The sequence below is a fragment of the Vulpes lagopus genome, chromosome 12, assembly GCF_018345385.1.
Source record: "Vulpes lagopus strain Blue_001 chromosome 12, ASM1834538v1, whole genome shotgun sequence".
Lineage (NCBI taxonomy): Eukaryota > Metazoa > Chordata > Mammalia > Carnivora > Canidae > Vulpes > Vulpes lagopus.
The window spans coordinates 52,670,364-52,692,086 of record NC_054835.1 but is presented as its reverse complement, the minus strand read 5'-3'; the positions used below and the strand labels follow the sequence as shown (position 1 = coordinate 52,692,086).

Sequence of the window (21,723 nt, the reverse complement as noted above, 5' to 3'; positions counted from 1 at the left end):
TATTTTAGAGACCACCTTCAAAATTGTATACTGTCGTGGTACTTTTGTGTACTCTCCACCCATGTCCTGGTTTTATCAATTGTTCTGATCGTAGATAACCATTTCCCTCTGGTGCTGAATGCAGTCTAGAGTCAGATACTGCATGGAGGTGTCATGTGTCCTCAGCTCCCTTTATTCTGGAACATTCCCACAGCCGTTGTTTTTTATGAGATGGGCATTTTTGAAGAGTACAGCCCCCCCCCTTCCCCATTTCGTTAATGGAAAATTCATTTTGTACATGAAGTTTCCTTGTGGTTAGACTGAGGTTGTATGTTGTGGGACTACTGGATAGGTAGTATGGTGTCTTTCATAGCGTGACACGTCTAGAGGTACCCAATGTCCATCTGTCTGGGACTGGTGATGTTAATTTTGACCGCCCATGTAAGGTGTCGTCTTGATTTTGCCAGTGTATATCATTACTGTGTTTTTATTCTTCCTTGCAATTAATAAACAGTCTGTTGGGGAGATACTTTAAAGCCCTGCAGAGATCCTCATCTACATTTCCTCCTAAAAATTAGCATCCAGTGATGATTCTTGCTTCATCCAGTCTTTACCATGATGGTTGCAAATAATTTTCCACCTCCAATGCTCCCTCAACATTTATCATTTGGTTCTTGGCGTTGTACTATTAGCAAGAGTCCAACCTGCTTCCCTATTTATTTATATAATAAACAAATGAGTCTGTTCACTCTCGGCATGGACTCATGAATACCTAGCTCTGCAGTGGGTTTTTTTTTTTTCATTTTGTTTTAAAGATTTTATTTATTTATTCATGAGAGACACACACAGAGAGAGGCAGAGACACAGGCAGAGGGAGAAGCAGGCTCCATGCAGGGAGCCTGATGTGGGACTCGATCCTGGGACTCCAGGATCATGCCCTGGACCGAAGGCAGGAGCCAAACCGCCGAGCCAGCCAGGGATCCCCCTCTTGAGTGGTTTGTAATTTGCTACTTTACTTAATTATTTGGTGCTCAAAATGTCCCGGATTTGGCCAGTGGGAGCTCCTTCCCATTGGTTCCTGGGTCCTTATACAAACACATTTATTGTATTGTAGCCCCCTGAAGAGATTGTGCCCCCTTGAGAACACATTAATACTGTGATCCGCCCATGGCAGTAACTCAAATGTCAGGGAGAGAGAGAGACAGGGGTGACTTGTGTCTGTTGGATGCTTTCTTGGGTCCTTTCATGCTGCAGTTAAGTAGCATCTATAATGCACAAAGACACACCTGCTCAAAGCACTTCATGGTTAGAGACCTTGCAGTATCATAGCACTAAAAGTTCTACTGGCTTGCACCAAGAAATCCAAGAGGGCCAGTCATTGATCTTCTCTTATCTTTGATCCCCTTTATACTCCACTATGTTATTTCTACGTAGGTAGGAGGGCTGAGTGGATCAAAATCCATCCTTGACAGTGCCATGAAAGAGATCAAGAGAAGTGTCTAGTGGAGATGCTTTTTGACCAGGAATTATAAATTCAAATGCCTACAGGGACCACAGAGGTAACCCAAGTGAGTGAAAAAGGCTGGTGCTTTGGCCTAGTATAGATTACAGTATGCTGGCGGGCACACACCCAGCTGCTTCTCAGGTGGCTACTGTTCCCGTGTAGGAATACACGTATGGGGCTGCGGATCTTCTCATTTTTCGAAACTATCCAGAAATCTTGATTCTTAGGTACAACCTAAAGATCTCCCATCTTTATATCTCAACACGTAGTTCCAAAAGAATGTCAGAGCACACTTCAGGGCTGTGCACTGAGCCAACCAGCTTGCTGCATGCATTGTGCCCCCCTCCCACCCCCGACATCGAAGTACAGGGGCAGAGAATTCATAGTTGACCTTTCGCGAATCTTCCTGAGGACGTAATTCAATGATTCTGTGATTTCTCATCCAAGGACTAGATTTTTCAGGTTCGTCTTCAAGAACAAAACAAGATATAAACTCCAGATAGGTACAACCCAAACCACGCAAGTGCCACGCGTGGAGCTAACGACCTCTCCCAGAGCAACCATTCTCGCTGGCTTACTGGATCCAGTTTTCATGCAGATGTTGGTCCGTTACTCGATGTTTGGAGATGAATTATTAGCCTCTTCCCTGGAACTGAACAAAGGTGGATTGTAGTGACCGCTGCCCCCTCGTTAGTCCACATGCCCAGCCTGTCACCTCGCCAAGCCATTTCCAGGGGGAACATCTTCAGTATGTGCAGTTGGTCACGACTTCACAAATATTTCCACTGAATTGTTACCAAGAAAACCTTTGCCTTATGAATTTTTGTTTTATTACTTTGCTAAAACAAATACACTCCAAAAAGACATGCGGTATTCCACTTCAGCCAAATGCTATGCCTAGCACTCTGTCTCCCCCGCCCCTTTTTTCTCCTCTAACGAAAAAGCAGAAGAAATGCCAACTTAGAACACATTGCGTTTTTCAGAGGTGCGTGTTACTTTCTCTCTGCTTCTTCTCACTAGGGATGGGTGAGCTGACCTTCTGATTTAAAGGCTCCCTAGCCCCACTACTATTCTTGACCCGCAAACTCAAATAAAACCTATTGGTTCATGGTTGGAATAGACAGACCTGTCCGCTTACGCTTGACCCCTTTGCCTCTTTTCTGAACACCTCTGTGTCTCTTCTTTCTGGATAAATGATACCAGCAAAGTAGATCGCATAATAGGGATTTTTAGAATTCTTGCCAATCTGAAGCCTTTCCCCCACCCACCAGGTTTGCGTCCTACTTGGAGTTGTTGGAGAACACAGCTGTGACCACCCCTTCCCCCCGGGGCCAGCGGTGCAGGGGCCGGATTATGAGTGACTCTGGATAAGGGGCCAAATCCCTGCATTCCAGTCCTTGCCCTCACATTTCCCGATGACCTTGGCATCCCCCTCCTGCCCAGAATAGCATCCCTACCTTTAGGAAAGCTACCTATCTCCTGGTGTCTCGTTGAAAAGGGCACACGAGTCTCTCCAGGCCCCAGTTCTGCAGACTCAGCCTCGCAGGGCACAAACCTGAAATGCAGTTGTTCATGCCCTGTGTTTACTTTTATTTCCAGCCACATCTGGAGGCCAAAATTCATAAACGTATCGCCAAGCCTGACAACAGTTTACTGAGTTCGTACGCTAAGAGCAGGGGGGAATAAAAGATCTCCTGACTTGTCGGGTAGGAGATGGATGGAGAAATCGATGGGCAGACCATAAACCTCAACCGTGTTTATTAGCATCTGCGGGCTGCCTGCAGACGGGGCAGGCGTGAGCGGGCCGTGTTTGTCTTAGGGGTTTAGCCCGCAGAGCTCCACGGGGCACTCCTCGTCTCCATACAGCCAGGCGTCTCTAACCCACCAGAGACCGAGGGAGGGAAACAAGGGCTGTCCAGAGGTGGGGGACCACAGATCCGATAGGGGGGGAGACAGGCACCGGGCAGCGGGCCCTGTTTACAGTTGGGGCAGTACAGTGGGTGGGCCAATTCTTGTGACGTACTTGAGGCTTTAAAAAATGATCATAAATCTGATGTCTGTCAAACAGGGCTGGCATTTTCGTTTCCTTTCACAACTGGGTTTTGTGTGACCAAAAAAAAAAAAAAAAATTTTTTTTTAAAGAAGACATCCACTCAGCTCCCGTGAAGAGTGTCCCTCCATCCCACCGTTAGGGTGGAAAACCCCCTTCCCCCCGCACTCCCTCGCCAGGAGCACATTGGAATGTTCTGGTGGGAGGCTCACAGGGGAGAAGGGTGTCACCGTTACTTTTTAAAAAAATTTTATTTATTTATTCATGGGAGACACACAGAGAGAGGCAGAGACACAGGCATAGGGAGAAGCAGGCTCCCTGCAGGGAGTCTGATGAGGGGCTCGACCCCAGGACCCCGGGATCACCTGAGCCAAAGGCAGACGCTCAACTCCTGAGCCACCCAGGGGCCCTGTTGCCATTACTTTTTGCATTTTTTTCCAGAAACACTGGGGTGGGTGCAGCAGCACGAGTGAGCCGAGGCTTTGGCTGTCACCAGAGGTTTGCCCACTTGCTCTGGGTCAGCCTGGAGCTCCCCAGAGCTCCTTCGGGCAACTACCCTTTGGCCGTCAATAGAGCAGGAAGTGAGGGAGCCGCTCTGGGGGGGCCCCAGGGTGGGGAGCCCCAGGGTGGGGGACCGAGCCCAGGGTTGGGGGGGAGCACGGGCTGTCTATGGCCACCGGCCACCGACCCTCTGACTAGAAAGAAATGTGCTGGGGATGTCCTTTTAGCAGGCGGCTTGGCTCTCCAGCACCTCACGTCTGAGGTAAGGCCGCCAAAGAAAAGGGCACTTTTTGTGGTCAGAGCCTGGGGCTTGGACGAAACCCTCGGACGGAGGGAGTCTGTGCCTGGGAGGGCGGGGCCCGCCGAGGAGAAAAGCCCCCCTGTCTGTGAGGAGGGCGACTGCCAGGCCTCTGCGCTCAGGGAACAGTGAGCGACTGTTGGAGAGCTTGGCCTGCCCCGGCGGCCAGGTGTGCCCCGGCCAGTCAGGTGTGTCATCTCATGAAAAGCAGCACGGAGGTCCTAGTGTCCACCCGTGTGTCCCCCACCCCCCAACACACCTCTGCCTTCCCATGTTCTAGAGCTTTCCATTCACTCAGAACACGCCCCCTTCGCCATCACCGTGTGTCCCGTGGCGCTGGACCCCCTCTGCTCTCAGGCCGGCCCCCCTTTCCTCATCACCCCACCAGATCTTCACGTTCGTTGGTTTTCCACACGGGGAGGCGTCCCAGCCAAGCTGCGGAGCCGTCGGATCTGAAGAGCTCACTGCTTTTCAAGGCATTTTTCCTGGCCCCTGGCCACACTCGACTGCTTGGTTATTTGGGCAGGGTTGTTCCAGGCCAGGGAGGGAGGCTGGGGCTCAACCCAGTGTGGTGGGATTTCCCTGTAGGGTAGGGGCTTGGGGGTGGGGAGGAGGCATAGACGTGTCTCCAGTAGGGACCCCTGGAAGAAACCCAGCCGGTGAGACGCTAGTACTTTTCCATGGGCGGGTGGGATCGGGAAGAGGAGAACTTTGAGCCCCAGTGACCCAGCAGCCTAGGGATTTTCCAGGCTTGCCTTGGGGGTTATCCCAACGAGGGATGAGGAATCAGGAAGCTTTTCCTTTCTTTTCACTTCATTTTACCTAGCTTCCCGCAGGATGATACAAAATGTTGAGTGGCCGTGCTGGAGGCCCTCATCAATGCCTTCCCAGAACCCTGGGGACCCGACGGGGTAAGAATCTCCGGATCCTGCTCAGTTCCTTTAAAACATGTTGGTCGTGCTACTCGCTTCAGTGGTAGGTGCTAGAATGAGGCACCGCTCTCAAGGGCTCTCTGAGCTTCTTACCTTACCTTGAGGTCATGTCTGCACTTTGCAAACAAGTGTTCCCCTGACCTGTAGCCCACGGGTCTTGTGTTCTCTCAAGTCTAGTTATTTTTTTTTTGCTTTAACTGTTCCAGAGTTTCCACGCTCTGCAGAAACCGCTGGGAGTGGGGTGCAGCCACAGGCGGCGGCCCCCCGTGTTAGCTCCCATGACTAACTTAGTCTCATCCTTCAGGTGTCATGTCAGTCCCCGAGAGGGGCCTTTGCCGTCACCGTACCTTGCTTCCCACCCCCCTGTCATTCTGTTCTTTTTCACAGAAGCTTCATGATTTGTAATTGAGTGCTCGTGTTTCCTGGCTCGTGACCGGTGTCCCTGCCTGGGATATAGGCAGGGGACACGGGCCGAGGCTGTGTCAGCTCTATGAGGGACGAAGCCTCAGCTCCCAGCATCTGATGCACCGTCGAGGCCCAATCGCTCTCGGGGCTGATACCTCTGGGGTGGAAGCTGGTGGAATGATGTGCGCGGCTGCATCTGGGCAGTTGTGCTTTCTGGCTTCCTACGCTTCTGTTGGCTCTGCTTTATACTTAGCTACCCCCAGGAAAGGGAGAAGAAAGGATTGCTATTTTATTTTCAGAACTCCTTATCCATCTCTCAAACTACAGATGAGATCAGAGATATGGGATGATGGTATATTTATTTTAGATGGGAAAAAAATGCAAGCGGGGTCATGAGTTCTGTGTTTTTGTTGTTGCTGTTGTCTGTTGCAGAGGTGAATACACATAGGGGCATTTTTCTGAACCAAAAAGATGGAGCTTTAGTCTCCTGGCCACTTGGCAGGTATCTACAAGTCCCAGGTATCTAAAGATTGAGATTTTATGGCTTTCCCAAGTCTCTGTGCCTGAGAATTCTGGTTTGATGTTAGTTAAAAGGTGAATCTCTAGTTGCTTCCACTGTTGGCTCATGAGAGGTAGCCCTGGTCGTCTACAAGGCTGCTCATTATGTGAACGTGGTGGGTTGATGCTTCCTGCAGAAGGGCTCAAGATGCTCTGTGCTCTTTGTCACTCACCGGAGCATCCTTTTGAGTTGAAAGTCTGCTTTTGGTCCTGAATTCTCAAATGCCTGCATATTGGAACTTTGGAACCTGCTCTAAGCACGCGGAGGTAGCCAGAGCCTTCTGGTTGAAAGGCCCAGTTGGTATGGATGTTTGCACGGGAGGCCAGAACATATTTTTAGGGGGAACAGTGCAAATCCTACAGGCTCTGAGGTCTAGGTGATAACACCTGTGTTCAGCAACCTGCGTTGTCGGCCCTGCCTTGCCTCCACTCTGGGGCCTCCCTCTGTGCAGAAGCTGGGCACCCACATTTCACAGCTAGAGACTGACCTTGTAGACAACCAGAGAAGAGAACACAATGAGAAAATAGCGAATTTAGACAGTTTGTGGAGATGTACGTGTAGAGCAGGCATTTAAGATGTATATAAACACTGATGGTGTGTGGGGGGTTGTTTTGTTCTTATGGCCTGCCTTTGCCATCCGTGACCCTCCCTGAATGAACATAAATTCTTCAGTAAGGGTGTCTGCATCGCATTTCCTACCCTGCAAGGAGATTCAGGAGTGCAAAATACAGTCACCAATAGGTATTAACTCTTGTTTAAATGTCCAGTAGACTCCTAACTCTGGGAAACGAACAAGGGGTGGTAGAAAGGGAGGTGGGCGGGAGGGTGGGGGTGACTGGGTGACGGGCACTGAGGGGGGCACTTGACGGGATGAGCACTGGGTGTTATGCTATATGTTGGCAAATTGAACTCCAATAAAAAATAAATAAATTAAAAAAAATACAGTCACCAAAGTAGCAAATTAATTCATGAGGATGTACGAGTTTGCTAGGGCCAATATAACAAAAAGTACTGCCAATAAAGTGGCTTACACAACAGGGATTTATTGTGTCATGGCTCTGGACACTGGAAGATTGGTTCTTCCTGAGGGCTTTGGATGAAATCTGTTCCATGACTCTCTCTGGCCTTCTGGGGGTTTGCTGGAATCTTGGGTGTCCCTTGGTGTGTTGAAGCATCACCCCATCTCTGCCTTGACCTTCGCATGCTGTTCACCCTGTGTGTATGTCTGTATTCAGATTTCCCCTTTTTATAAAGACACCGGTCATACCATGTTGGGGACCCACCTTACTTCAGTATGATGTCATCTTTTTTTTAAAAAAGATTTATTTATTTATGATAGACATAGAGAGAGAGAGAGAGAGGCAGAGACACAGGAGGAGGGAGAAGCAGGCTCCATGCCGGGAGCCCGACATGGGACTCGATCCCGGAACTCCAGGATCGCGCCCTGGGCCAAAGGCAGGTGCCAAACCGCTGAGCCACCCAGGGATCCCCAGTATGATGTCATCTTAACTGATTACCTCTCCCACAAACCTTCTTTCCAAATAAGATCACATCGTGAAGTATTGAAGATGAGGGCTTGAACATAGGAGTTTGTTTAGCGTGGGGCACAATTCGACCTATGACAGATGACAAATGACCCACCTTTACAACAGAACTATTGCAGGAACTTGGAACCAGGAGTTTCCAAGTTAGTAATCTCACCTCCCATCTTGAGGTTTGTATGAGGCATCCAAGAAGACGTCCAGTGGGAAGTGAGAAATCGATGGCGGAAGGGCGACATTAATCTTCACAGCGCTTCCTAAGACTTCTGTGATTTTTGCTATCCCGGCACATGTGCTGTGATTCCCTTAATATTTTTATTTTATTTATTTATTTATTTATTTATTTATTTATTTATTTATTTATTTATGATAGTCACAGAGAGAGAGAGAGAGAGAGAGGCAGAGACACAGGCAGAAGGAGAAGCAGGCTCCATGCACCGGGAGCCCGACGTGGGATTCGATCCCGGGTCTCCAGGATCGCGCCCTGGGCCAAAGGCAGGCGCCAAACCCCTGCGCCACCCAGGGATCCCCCCTTAATATTTTTCTATGTGGTTTCATAGTTTATTTAAGTAAACATGCATTAAGGGGAAAAATCTGCGTCACTATCGTAAATGGAATGAGGAGGCTAACTGGACGGAAATAGAAAATAGTGAAATCATGAAAGATTGAGATTTTGTGGCTTTCCCGAGTCTCTGTACCTGAGAGTTGCTCTCTCCTCTTATAGTCAGGGTTGCAGAGGTATTGCTTAAAGCACCAAATGGAGACACTTCTCCTGTTGTGATCAGTAAGAAAAGAGACCAAAAAATGGAAGAGCACTTCTGCGTGGCTCAGCGCTGTTTGATGCCATGTCTGAGTGTGGCCAATGGTTAACTCAGGTACCACGAGGAGGTGCCTCCTAGCGTGGGAAACACTGGTAGAGTCCAGTGTCCTCTTCTTGTGGATGAGAACTTGAAGGAACAGAGACCCCTACATAGCCTTCAGATCCCTTTGCTGACTTGTAGCCAACCTGACTGGAGTCCAATGGTTCTCCACCAGGGGCGATTCTGCATCGGCTTCCCCCCCCCCCGGGGGGCACCTGGCAGTGGTCTGGAGACAGTTGGTTTTCACAATGGAGGGTGGCGGGTTGCTACTGGCATCTCATGGGTGATGTCAGGGAAGCTGCTCAACATCCCGTATCCTGTAATGCACAGGACAGTCTCCACCACCAAGAATGATCCAGCCCTAGAAGTCTCTAGTGCTGAGGTTGAGAACCCTGCTCTGGGGGAAGCCTTCTTGCCTCTCCTCTTCTGTTTCCCCCTTGCTCCCTGCTGCCTCTTCCACTTGACTCCAAATGCCATCTGTTTTCAAAACTAACCAGCGGCTCTTGTACTCGATCAAAGAAGGGTTGGAAGACATTATCTTCTCTTAACTTATGAGGCTTCTAAGCTACTTGGTGGTGCAAGTTACAACCTCCGGTTCTCCAACCATCTCTTGACCACGTAGTGTTAAATTTTGCCTGTTATTCATTGGAAATAGCCTGGACTGAGATTGTGGCAGAACTGGACTCCCCTACATCTTCCTACACGCAGAACAGTAGAGTGATCTCCATCCCGATCCTCAATGGTGGAAGTTAGGGGAAGGGGGGTGGCTTAAGGTGGAACTCTGAAGGGTTTTACATTAACCCAACGGTGCAGAAAGATAAGTTGGCTTACAGACTGTGCCTTCAAGGGGCATCCGTCCTGGTAAGACAGCTCCACTGAATCCTTATAATACAGACCCAGCTAGAAATTTTCAGGAGCCATGAGAGAGTTGAGGGGCACAGCTAGGTAGGAGGAGATGAACGTCCACCAAGCAATACTGGAAGCCACTGGTGCTAAAGCCTGTGTTGATGTCTGTGCAAATGTCATTCTATCTAGTTCTTTCTGAAACATCTAAGGCCGTGGGCATACCCAGTCTCTCCCCAGTTATGTGCTTGACCCTTCACCTCCATAAGTTAGTAAGACTCGGCTTGCTCGTGTCCTGGTGTACTGCATGGTTCGACAGCCTGTATCCATATGCATTGTGTGTCCTGTAGAGTTGGCTTTTGTCGAGTTTCTGCATCAGACTCTGAGCCGTTGCCTGCAAGACGTGTTTATTCTGTGCTCCTTTGTACACATACCATCATGCGCGAATCACTGCTCCCCAGTAGGCTCTTTGGCTTTGTGCTTGCGGGTTTCTGAGCCTTTTGGCAGGAGATCGGACCTCTCCCAGTTTACCCTCCATCTCTCCCCAGCCCACCGTCCCCGCCCCTCCAGCCTTCCTCCAGGGTTAATCGTGTCTGTCGATGGGCTAGCAGGTTCAGCCCAGTCCCGACAGGTCCTGGGTCTCATTGGAAGCCTTGAATGACCTCTGCCTCTCAGTTTTAGTAACTGTCTCTGAAGAACGTACTCCAGACAGAAGCCAGTGGTGTCCACATGGTATGAGAAGCCAGGCCGGGTCCCTAGGCTGCCTCCTCCTGAGGGGCTTGGTTGCCATGGGACCGGGGAGCCAAGTTCAACAGCCTTGTGATCCATCCAGTCCCTGGTTACAGCTCAAGGCTTTAAACTCCACCAAGCCTGGAAAAGGAGGCGTCATGTTGAGGGGGTTTAGGAATTCTGTTTAGCATTTTAAAATATCTGCACATTCTTTCCTGGTCTCGGTTAAGTAACCTCTTTTCTGTTAGGATTTCCTGATAAACCCAAAGAAACCACAACCATTGCCCACACATGGCTTCCACGGGTAAAATAATCATCCTTTCAGCTCCTGGCTTGCCTTTCTTCTGAAATCACAGATCTCTTACCCTACTCTTTGCCCCAGCTTGGGTCTCATGTGTCCCCAGACATCCCCGGGAGACAGGAAGGAGGAGGAAGGATGGCCCAGATTTTGCCGATGGGGATGATAAAACGGCATAAATGTGGGGTCGGGGCTGTGCTGCCACCAGGCTCCCGCGAGGGCCTCTCGCTTGCTCGTCTGACTTTGGACACAGCCAAGTACCTCCCGACGGCCTCATTCGCACACCACCTTTGCCAAGCTGTCTTGCTTTCTCTCCCTTGGCATTTAATTGATCATCTACTGCCTGCCTGCCCGCCTGCGTCAGGGTGTCTGTGCATTACGTGCTTTTTACTGATGCTCAAAAAAGTATCACAAACCCTGGCACCCAAGATGGTACAGGTAGAAAGTGCCAGACTTACAATTCCTACGTAAAAATGTCTACCACCCTCCTTTCCACTAAACCAAGTTAACCCTCCCCCCCATAGCCATTTTCCTACTCCTCGGCCCAGATGCCCCCATCCTGCCAACCCCAGGAGGTGGGAGCCACCTTGTCCCCCAGCTCCTCGCCACTGTGTGTATACACACGTGCATACGTACGAATGACGTGCTTGTTGTAATATATAATAGACACACACATAATACAGATCACACGTATCCGTTGTTTTGGAAATCCTCTTTCCTACTAGCTCCTCTGCTCTGGGGAGCCTGGCACCTGCCTCCTCTGCCTCACCTTCCTGGTGCCTAGAGTTGTAATGCCTGGCATGCCGTAGGTGCTCCACTGACGTGGAAACGCCTGAGTGGTGTGCAGTGATTTTAGAGAAGGTCCGCGCCTGCCCGCGTCGTGTGTTTTGTTGTTCTGGGGTGGCTAGAAGGCTTTTCCTTAAGAAAACCCCCCCTTGCTTGAGGGTGACAGCTGCTGTCTGTGTCCATCAGGCGGGCAGGTCATGCTGGGGTCCCGAGGAAGGGCTGGGTGGTGAGCGTGCACCTCCACATGAACCTCATGCCTCTCGCCCCAGCTTGGCCATGTGTCGCCTTCCTGCCCTTGGACATGGGGGCGCCCGAAGAGGGAGCCTGCAGTGCTCCGGACAGACTCCCGGGAAAGCTTATTTGTCTTTCCATAAGAGACTCTAGCGTGGGCAGGCTTACGGTGTCAGACGGAAAGTGGAGTGCCTCCCGTTCCCAGAAGGAGCAGCGGCTGTCACACTTGGTGCCTGGGAGCTTGCTGGGCCCTGGAGGGGCCTCGGTGGTCCCCCCAGAAACAGGAAACTGGGGTGTGTGGGGTGGGGGAATGGGCGAGCCCAGCCCTCGGTGCTCCTGTCAGCCAGGGCAACCTCAACTCTGTTGTCGCAGAAATGCTGGGGCCCTTACCCGCGTGTGTTCGGGAGGAGGGAAGGCTTTTATTTTTTATTATTATTATTTTTTAATAAATTTATTTTTTATTGGTGTTCAATTTGTCAACATACAGAATAACACCCAGTGCTCATCCCGTCAAGTGCCCCCCTCAGTGCCCGCCACCCAGTCACCCCCACCCCCCGCCCACCTCCCCTTCCACCACCCCTACTTCGTTTCCCAGAGTTAGGAGTCTTTCATGTTCTGTCTCCCTTTCTGATAGGCTTTTAAACATAGAGCATTTACCCAAATGCTGCTGTAAGTGCTTTACCTATCAATTTTGTTTTTAAAGATGTGTTTATTGTAGAGACAGAGCGAGCTCAAGTCGGGAAGGGATGGGGGGGTGGGGGGAGAGAGAATCTCAAGCAGACTCCCCCCCCCCCCGTCCCCCCTCCCCGGTGAGCGCAGAGCCTGATGCAGGGCTCGATCCCATGACCCTGAGATCAGGACCCAAACTAAAACCAAGAGGCGGGCGCTTAACCTACTGAGCCACCCAGGCGCCCCGCTCTACTAATACTTATATAACCTTCCACACAACCTTATAGGTGGGTGTTACACTTATTACACCAGTCGCTGACGGATGAGAACCTAAGGCACAGAGGTGCCCAAGACTTAGTAAACGGTGGAGGTGGGGCTCAAAGTCATGTGGTCCAACCTGGTTCTGGGTTCTGCTGTCTTGAGAAAGAAGTTTGAGGGTTTAAGAGCCTGGTCCCCACTGCCCCCTGACTCCTAAGTTTGCTGAAATAGGCGCCCCCCCACCCCCCACCAATGGATATTTGTATAGGAAGTACCCCTCCTCCAGTAGAGAGGGGGCACATGGATGGGGTGGTACGCAGCTGGGTGCAGACTTTGGGAGGTCCCACAGTTTGGCCCAGGGGAAGCCGGTCGCCGGGTGTTGGGAGAGGGGAGGAGGATGGAAGAAGCCGTGGCAATGCCCGGGGGCACTTCCCTCTTCACCAGCCCAGACACCAGCCCAGGGAGGTGGGAGCCTCTTTCTCCCCCAGCCACCCTGTACAGCTATTAAGTGGGGGGGGGCGGGATTTGCCAATCAATAAATCAAGGCACCTGAAAACTGAACTGGGGAACCGCACCGGCTCTTTCCCTCTTCTTGATTAAAACAAACAACATTATGAAATGTCAACCTGTCAGTCGTTTGGAAAGTTTGTGGCATGGAAAGGCGATTACCCAAATGACTTTTTAAAAGTATGAGAATTTGCCTGGCTGAACGTTTTTTAATTAATGCCCCGAGTTAATGTTAATAACTATTCATAGCTCAGTGAGCTGGGCTCGGGGTGGGTTTAGGAAACATTTGGTATCTCTGGCAGAGGCTCAGTGTTGACCCGGCTGGCAAGGGGGCCGTCGGCAGCTTTCGCAAACCTAAGGGACCTGGGAGTCCACTTGGGCCTCAGAGGGGAGGAGGCTGTTTGCCATGAGGGTGACGTGGGTTCAGGTCGTATCGTGGCCTTTCAGGGCACCATGAGCGTTGCTGCTGCCCAGGTGGCCTCTAGGGTCTCCCCTAGGTAGGAACCCCCACCCCAAATCTGCTGAACAAGCCTCTCAGGGGATTCTTTGAAAAAAAAAATGTGGCTTGGGGGTTACACCATTTAAACTTACCTCCCTGATTTTCTGTGATCTCATTTTCCCTTAAAATATCATTGGAAAAGTGTTTTTGAGTTGAGCATTTTATTTTCCATTAAACACGGTGAAACCGACGCAAATGGAGGCCAAGGCTTGGCGGGAGGGTGAGGGCCCGGGGGCCGCACACCTCTGCGGGTCAGCCCTTGGCAGGCACTTAGCCACGGGGACGTGTGAGCCCTGCTGGCGAGGGATGCTCCACCTTGGTGCTCAGGCTCGGGAGGGGGTACTGACACCTTTTGCAGAAGGTGGCCCCCGGGGGGCAAACATGTGGTTTCAAAAGAGAAAAACCTCATGGGCTTGTAAACTTTTCTTTTCTCTTTTCTTTTCTTTTCTTTTCTTTTTTCTTTTTTTTTTTTTTTCTTTTTTCTTTTTTTTTCTTTTTTTTTCTTTTTTCTTTTTTCTTTTCTCTTTTCTCTTTTCTTTTCTTTCCTTTTCCTTTTTCTTTTTTCCTTCCCTTCCCTTTCCTTTCCCTTCCCTTCCCCTCCCCTCCCCTTTTCCTTTCCTTTCCTTTTCTTTTTCTTTTTTTTTTTTTTCCTCTTCTTTCCTTCTTTCAAGCACACTGGGTTGGGCTCTGTCTGTAGGCTCCTGTTACAGAAGGCAAGACCCAGGAGAGTGGTCAGAGTAGCACCAATGTTAGTAGCTCCAGGTGGAGGTGGGTTGTTTTTTGAGAAAGACCTGAGGAGTCAGGAGCCTCCAAGAGCAGCAGCTATAGCTGCTCTGGCTTGGCAGTCAGGAGAGAGCTTTGCTATTGTCACGGCCAGCTACCTACCCCTGGAGCACCGTGGGCTGGAGGGTGGCTCGTGGCAGCAGAGCTCCTCTCATTAGGGTTTCGTGCACTTTCCTGGGCTCTTGGGATCCAAACACAGGAGGCACATTGCCCATCCTAGAGGAATTGAAGATCTCAACCTCTCCCCTCTGTTGTCGTGTTTGGTGCACATGTGTGTGTCTGTGTGTTGGGGGGAGGTGGGCAGTAATATCATGGCTCAAGTGCCAGCCACTAGTGAGGGCTGGAAAGTCAGGTGGCTTCTCGGAGGAGGTGGTACCTGGGCTGGGCCTAAAGGGAAGGTGTTAGGGAGAGGCAGAGCGAAGGAGGCCTTGCAGGTGTGGGGAGCAAAGATTAGGTAACAGTAGGGAAGTCCTACAAACAAGGCCGGGGAGAGAGGAGGAGGATGGAGCGTAGGTGGCCTCTGATTTCAGCTGGGTGGGTTTGGTCTGTGCGGAGAAGGCAGTAGGGAGCCGCTGACGGCTGCTGAGCAGAGTTTGGCAGACGTGATCGATATTTCAGAATCATAACCTGGGAGAGGGAGACAGAAGGGGCCAGATCAGGCAAGCTGAAAGGCAGGAGGCCCGGGTAGGGGGTTTACAGCAGCAGCAGAAGGCAGGCAGCTTTACCCCTAGAGCCAGAGGAGCTTGGTACAAATGTGGACTCAACTATTTACTAGCCTTGGGACCTTGAGCTAGTTTTAAATCCTTCCGTACGTCAGTGATCTCATCTTCCGCACAGGGATGCTAATGTTCACTCGTTTATTTAACCGAAAGAGGGCCGCATCCTACCATGGATGCCGATCATACGGTGGAGAACCAGATACGCTCTCTGAGCACAGAGACACAAGCTGAAAATAAATAAACACATGCAATCATTTCAGATGAGGTTAAGTGCTGTGAAGAGCACAGTGGCGTGTACTGCTTGGGTGGCCTGTGTCACAGGGTCATCATGGACAGCCTCCCTAAGAAGGGCGCAGTCTGAGGCGAGGCCCTGGAAGTTAAAGTGTTCCAGGCTGAGGAAACAGTGAGTGCAAAGGCCCTGAGGCACCAAAAGAGCGTGGAGCTTTTTAGCGCACGGAGGGGTAATAACAGGGTGAGATGTCGCACAAGGTGAAGGAATGAAGTCCGGGAACACACATAAAGGGCTGGGACACAGTAAACACTCAACAAGTGACTTTTCCTTATGTCATGAGGACGTTCTAGACCTGAGGTTAACGGGACCCAGGAGGAGGAGGAGGGGAGGAGGGAGCTCCTGAGCCTGGGCACCCGAACGAGGCCCATGAGGATCCTGGTTCTCAGGCTCGGATCCACTCTCCCCATTCCATGCTGTCACGGAGCAGCAGGCCCCTGAGTGCTGGCGTGGCCTCGGCTGTCTCCATGGAGCTTGGCCTCTGTTTCCAGCCAGGGGTTATGTAACAGGCTCCAGGAAGTGCACGGGGCCGCAGGTCCTGAACCAAAACGGCTGGTGTCATCAGAGCCCTCTGTCTGTAATGGCACAGGTATTTGGACAATGCCACGGAGCAGGTCTGTGAACCGTCTGGCCTGCGGCGTGTCAGCTGGGCTAGGATTCGTGGTCAAGTGTACAGTTCAAGCCTGTAGTGACTGTACGCTTCCGTGCAAAGCGCTGCTCTCCCGTCAGTGACGTCCACGGCGGCGGCCTCCGAAATCACCTGCACTTGCCACCTGGATGCAACTCACCCCGGGGCTGCGGATCACACAGGAGGCCCCCCCAGCGCACCCCTGCGAGATCTCACCTCGAACCCCGACTTTGGGGCAAGCCTGCAATATCTATTTCTGATTTCACAAGCAATCCTGCAACTTGTATTTTGACTGGTTTCTAAATTGCATTTATAGTTTTACTTCTCACTTAAGATGATGAATGTCCGTTTCATTTGTATTTTTTTTTAATAATACCAAGGGGGATTTCTTTTTCCCCTCACCGAACAATGCCTTTTCACGTTAGACATGTAGAAATAAAACAAATTGCCCATAAACTCACGACACAGAAATGACAATGGTTAACCTTTTGCTGACTCCTTCCAAGTTCATTTTTGTAAACTATGCAATCCTGTAATCCATTTATTTTTGCACAACTAGCAGTTAACACAGTTACTTACCACTGACCAGGAAATATGCCATGCAGTTGAACGCGTGGTTTAATTTACCACCAGTTAACCAATGTGTGAAACACAGACAAGCATAATCCTAGTTTATAACCTCACCTAGAAATAATAGGAATGAGGGGCGCCGGGGTGGCTCAATCGGTAAGCGTCTGCCTTCGGCTCAGGTCGTGATCCCTGGGTCCTGGGATCGAGCCCCGCGTTGGGCTCCCTGCTCAGTGGGGAGCCTGCTTCTCCCTCTTCCCCTGCTTGTGCTCGCTCTCTTTCTTTTTGTCAAATAAAAAAATAAATAAATAAAATATTTTTAAAAACCATTTATTTTTTATTTAAAAAATAAAATCTTAAAAATCTTATAAATCTTTAAAAAAAGATTTATTTTTTATTTAAAAAAATAAAATCTTAAAAAAAAAAAAAGAACAGGAACGATCATGGCTATCAGATGTGGAAGGCTTTCTAGCGACACAAAATGGTCACGATTGCTGCTCCCATTTTGCTGATGAGAAAGTGGACACCCAGGAAGGGGTCCAGGATGGCACAGGGAGTTGATGTTGCGGCAAACTAGAATTTTAGTCTTAGACTCCCTGACCCCAGGACCTGTAAGCATGTGACCCAGACTCTCTCGTCCATCCGCAGCCCTTTGCTCGCTACTTGACATCCTCTCATCCATCCTCTGTGCTCACTGCCCACACCCGGGATGGGCACTTCTGCAGGATGAAGCCTGGGTCAGCATAGTCACTGTTCAGGAGGAGGGACGCTTTGCCGTTTCCGCCCTTCTTCCAAGTCTCCTTAATAGAGTCGGCCCCCAATGGATGTTTAACCTTTAACAACCTTCAACCTTTTGGAAACCAGAATCTGAGACTCAGCTAGAAGTCTTTACAAAGACTGTAAGCCAGCTGACGATCAATTTGCACATTCCGGGGCCCCTTCCCTCTACTCCTAACTGGGGTCACCTGGAACCCTGATGGATTCGTTGCAAGAAAGCGACATTTGTGCTGTTTGAAGTCAAAGGCTGCTGTTTAGAACTGGTTTGTTTTCCCATAAAGTCATTTTGTCCTGGAGTGTACACACACATATATACATGGCTACGCGTGCACACACACACTCACCTGTATATATATTTTTGGGGTTGTCCATATACCGTACTTCCCCATGCCACTTTGATCAAAGAGCAAAAGGACCATAGGCTCCACATGTAAGCCTGGAAAAGCCAGGTCAGGGGCGCCCGAGTGGCTCAGTGGTTGAGCATCTACCTTTGGCTCCGGTGGTGATCCTGGAGTCCTGGGATCGAGTCCCTCATCAGACTCCCCACAGGGAGCCTGCTTCTCCCTTTGCCTGTGTCTCTGCCTCTCTCTCTGTGTCTCTCATGATTAAATAAATACAATCTTAAAAAAAAATAAGAAGAAGATGAAAAGAAAGGAGGAATAGGCACATTGAAACAACCTCCTGGGCAGATCACGCTGCCGTGAAGTGCCTCTCAGCCTGCGTACTCATCGCCGTCTCATTTCTCAGACAGACCTGACCTTGCAGTAACCGTGAAGGTGTGAGCTCTAAATATGCCTGTACTGACCAGAGCTGCTTTTATTGCTTGTGGGGCTGACTTAGGAGTCTGGATAGGGCATTTTTCCCCTAGGGGAAACCCCCAGACAGGTACACGAGGGAAGAGAGGGAGCGAAAAGCCCGCTGCCCAGCCACCAGTGCTTATTTTGGTTAGATGAAGGATAATCCTCACTTGGTGTCAACTTGTCCTGACATTCCAGTAACAGCTTTGGTGATCTAGCTGTTTATGAGCTAAGGAGATGGGCACCAACTCCTGTTAATAGGCATCTCATCTGAAGAGACTCCTTGGAGGAGAGGTGGGAGGAAGATGGAGAGAGAGAGTGAGTGTGTGTGTGTATTTAGGGAAATGTGCATATCTGAGCGTTCTCCAAGTACACATTTCACAGTTGGGCCAGAATAATTAGGAGGTAAATTGCCATCTGGGCATGTCAGTTCTTTTGTTTACTTGTACTGAGTTGTGCCAACTAATAAAGCCCTTGATTTGGGTTTGGGATGTCCCAACTTCTCTTTTGTGAGAAATTAACTGCCTGCCTATCTATCCATCCATCCATCCATCCATCCATCCATCTACTTCTTCTAGTTGGTGTCTTATTTGATTTTAGCCGGAGTGAGTTCATTTGTGGGAGAGACCACTGGGCAGCTCGCTTGTCTGAGAGCCAAAGCGGGATGGGGCGGGGAGGAGTCGGGGTGGGCAGCAGAGAACGCCTTTCCGCCCTTCCTCAGCAAGAAAATTAAATAAGATAAATAAACCCTAATCCTGACCTGGGGGCAAATCCCAATAAAGATCCAGGTTAATTTTTCCTGACGATACAACCCTTGAATTCATTGTACGAATTAGACGGTTCTATGGGCCTAATTTGCCAGATCAGATTGTGTAATTATCTTTTATAGGGCTGGGTGTGATGTATGCTCGGTGTTTATGCTGCAGGGGGCTGAGTGTGTGTGTTTGGACTTCAGAGGTCCTGCTCTACCTGCCAGGCTGAACTGCTTCCACACAGCGGGGGTGGGAGCTGCTGGAGTGCCGGCCTGGTCAGGAGCAGGCCCGGCGCACCTGCATGGAACAGACCGACTAAGGACAGAGTCCTCGGGACAGAGCTGGGAGGGGCTTGGGGGCAAGGCCTTTGGGCTGGGGCGCGGGTCTCCGGGAAAGAGCAGTGGCATTGAGCATCGCCAAGGGCATTCGACAAAGGGGGTCCGCGTAAAGGGTGGCGAGTTTGGAGGTTGGAAGGAAGTCTAACTCCGACCTGGGTTAGATGCGGTGACCTTAGGCACTTTTGCCTTCACGAGCCCCTTCCAACATTAAAACCAAAACCAAAACAAAAGCTGAAAAATGGCGATTCGTGATGGCAGTGGTGTAAGGATGAACAACAAAGGCTGGATTCGTTGTTATGTAGGCATTAACATTATACTCCTTTTATTTCTTCTAATTTCATAAGAAATTAGAATGTGTTTTCTGGATCGGGGTCCTGGGCACTGCCTTCTGTGGGTGTCAGCCTTGGGTGCGTTCCTGGAAAAGGGACCCAGCGGGTGGGCCTCCTGACAGCTACTTGACCTGCTTGATGGAAGTCATCCCCCACCCCGTCCCCACAACACGGGACTCATTCAGAAGGTCCAAGAATTCTCCCAAACTGCAACCCTTCCTTTGGCCAAAGACTTATAAAGTGTTAAAAGCCCACATTTGAGCTCACCTATATTTCCTGCCCTACCCTGGCCAACCCTGGCCGATCATACCCCCTGCTGCGATGCATGACCTTCTGTTGCCTGCATGAGTGACAGCGTAGGTGGTGCACTTGCTGGAGAGGCAGTGGGTGGGTTGGTGTGGCACTGGACGTGTTCCAGCCTGATGTCTTCTTGTGGCCTCACCTGCTGGGCCTTATGATCCCCAGTTGAAGGTATCCGGGAGCACCAGCCCCTTCCATCTTGGCTGGAGGTGGTTGGGCCAGGAGCCACTAGGTGGTGTTTGGTTCAAGGCGTCCGTGGAGACATCTGGAAGGACCTAGTTGGTGTGGGAGGTACAGATGGAAGGGAGGAACCTTTGGGAGCAGGCTGTGGGTAGCCCGTTGCAAGATCTGGCCTCCCTCAGAGGTTTGGTGCCAGGCGTGGCATGCTGCCATTGGCCTGCTTCCGAGGGAGTGCCATCCACTCTTCGGCCTGCTGTGGTCCACACCGAGGACGGAAGGGCAGCGGGGAGGTGGGTGTGCGGCCACGACAGGGCCCTGCATGGCAGATGTTGAGTCAGCATGCCGTGGGCAGGGAGAGGCTGCATCCGTGGTCCCCCGGCTATCTCGGAGGCCTGCAGCTTGCCTGCCCTGGATGGACATGTGGACACAAAAAGCAAAGGGGAAGGAGCCCCGCTCGTGTTAAGGAACAGAGCAGAAACATACCGTTTCTTAGAGTATGTTTCAGGCTGGGGGCTGGATGGCCCAGAAGTGGATTGAGGGAGGCAGCTGTCTCTTGGGATGTGAGTGATGTCTCTGACCATCTGGCATCCAGAGTCAGCTGGGCAGGTCCCCTACTGGAGAGGCAATGGGGAGGGGAGGTGTGTGGGGCGGGGTCAGTTGGCCTGAGGTTTCTGGGGAAGGGGACATAAGGCGGGTATTTGAGGGCATCCCTGCTAAGACCTGGCTACTCAGAGTGTGTTCTGTGGACCACCAGCATTGGGCTGGCCCAGGAGCTTATTAGAAATACAGAATCTCAGGCTGCCACTGAATTTGGATTTTAAAAGAATCTCCAGATGATCCTTAAATTTTGATGCATATTAGACTTACCGGGGATGGGGAGCGGGGGGATTTGAAAAAAAATTTGTTTTAACCCAGACCTGAGTTTATGCAAATCAGAATTGCTAGGAGTGGGACCCAGGCTTCAGTATGGTTTTCCAGCTGCCCAGGGGTAGGGGGACAGTGATTTCAGTAGGTAGCTTGGTCTGGGCACCTAGACTGTGAGAATCCTTGCTCCGTTTCGGATCTCGTCCCCTTAAACCATAGGGTTTAAGTCTCATACTCCCCAAGGTCTGTTACTGCATTGGTTGGATTGGAATGTCTTGGGAGCGGGGTGGGTTTAGGTTTACTTGTATTAAATTTCCTATCTCCTCCTGGAAGGGTCGGTCTGGAATCATTTCCACTCACGTAGGCCTCAGCTTGCACGGGGTTACCGGACGTGCTCCACCTAACAAACTGAACGTGGGTGGGGCATGGGGGGCGGCTTTACATAAAGCAATAACAGGAGCGGGAATCCATCCTGCTGCCCGACTTGTTGGAGGGTATGTTGTGCTTTGGCTTGCTTCTTTTTGATGAGTTTTCCAGCATGAGCGAGGCATCTAGTTAGGTCTCAAGTGTTGCACGGTTCATGGGAGCTAAAATTGTTGAGTTCCTGGCCCTACGTTGCATTTGAGCTTGGTCTTGGGATCAGTTTGTGGACGTGGTAAAATAAAGCTGGCCCAACAGATGTGTGTCCTCAGGATGAGGGGACGGGGGGCTGGGGCTCAGAGGATGCTGATCTGGTGGTAGGCATCGGTTGATGGGCTTGGCCACAGAGTACCAGCCTGGACCCTGTCCTCCGTAAACTCTAGAAGCCACGGGAGCGATCCAAGCGCCGAGATGATGTATGTGCGCATCCAGCGAAAGAACAAAACGCCACCCAAACAATCCTCTCCCTTGTGAGTGAAGGTTACAAGTTTTCTGTTTCAAATCTGATGGTATTATCTTTCCCCTTTTTTT

At 50.6% G+C, this 21,723-nt stretch overlaps 1 protein-coding gene across 1 annotated transcript in view; it reads left to right on the top strand.

Annotated features, from left to right (window-relative positions):
* LOC121474019 (translation initiation factor IF-2-like) overlaps nucleotides 1-21,723 on the top strand; it is a 177,716-nt gene that overhangs the window by 113,415 nt on the left and 42,578 nt on the right. The gene's annotated exons all lie outside the window — the stretch shown is intronic.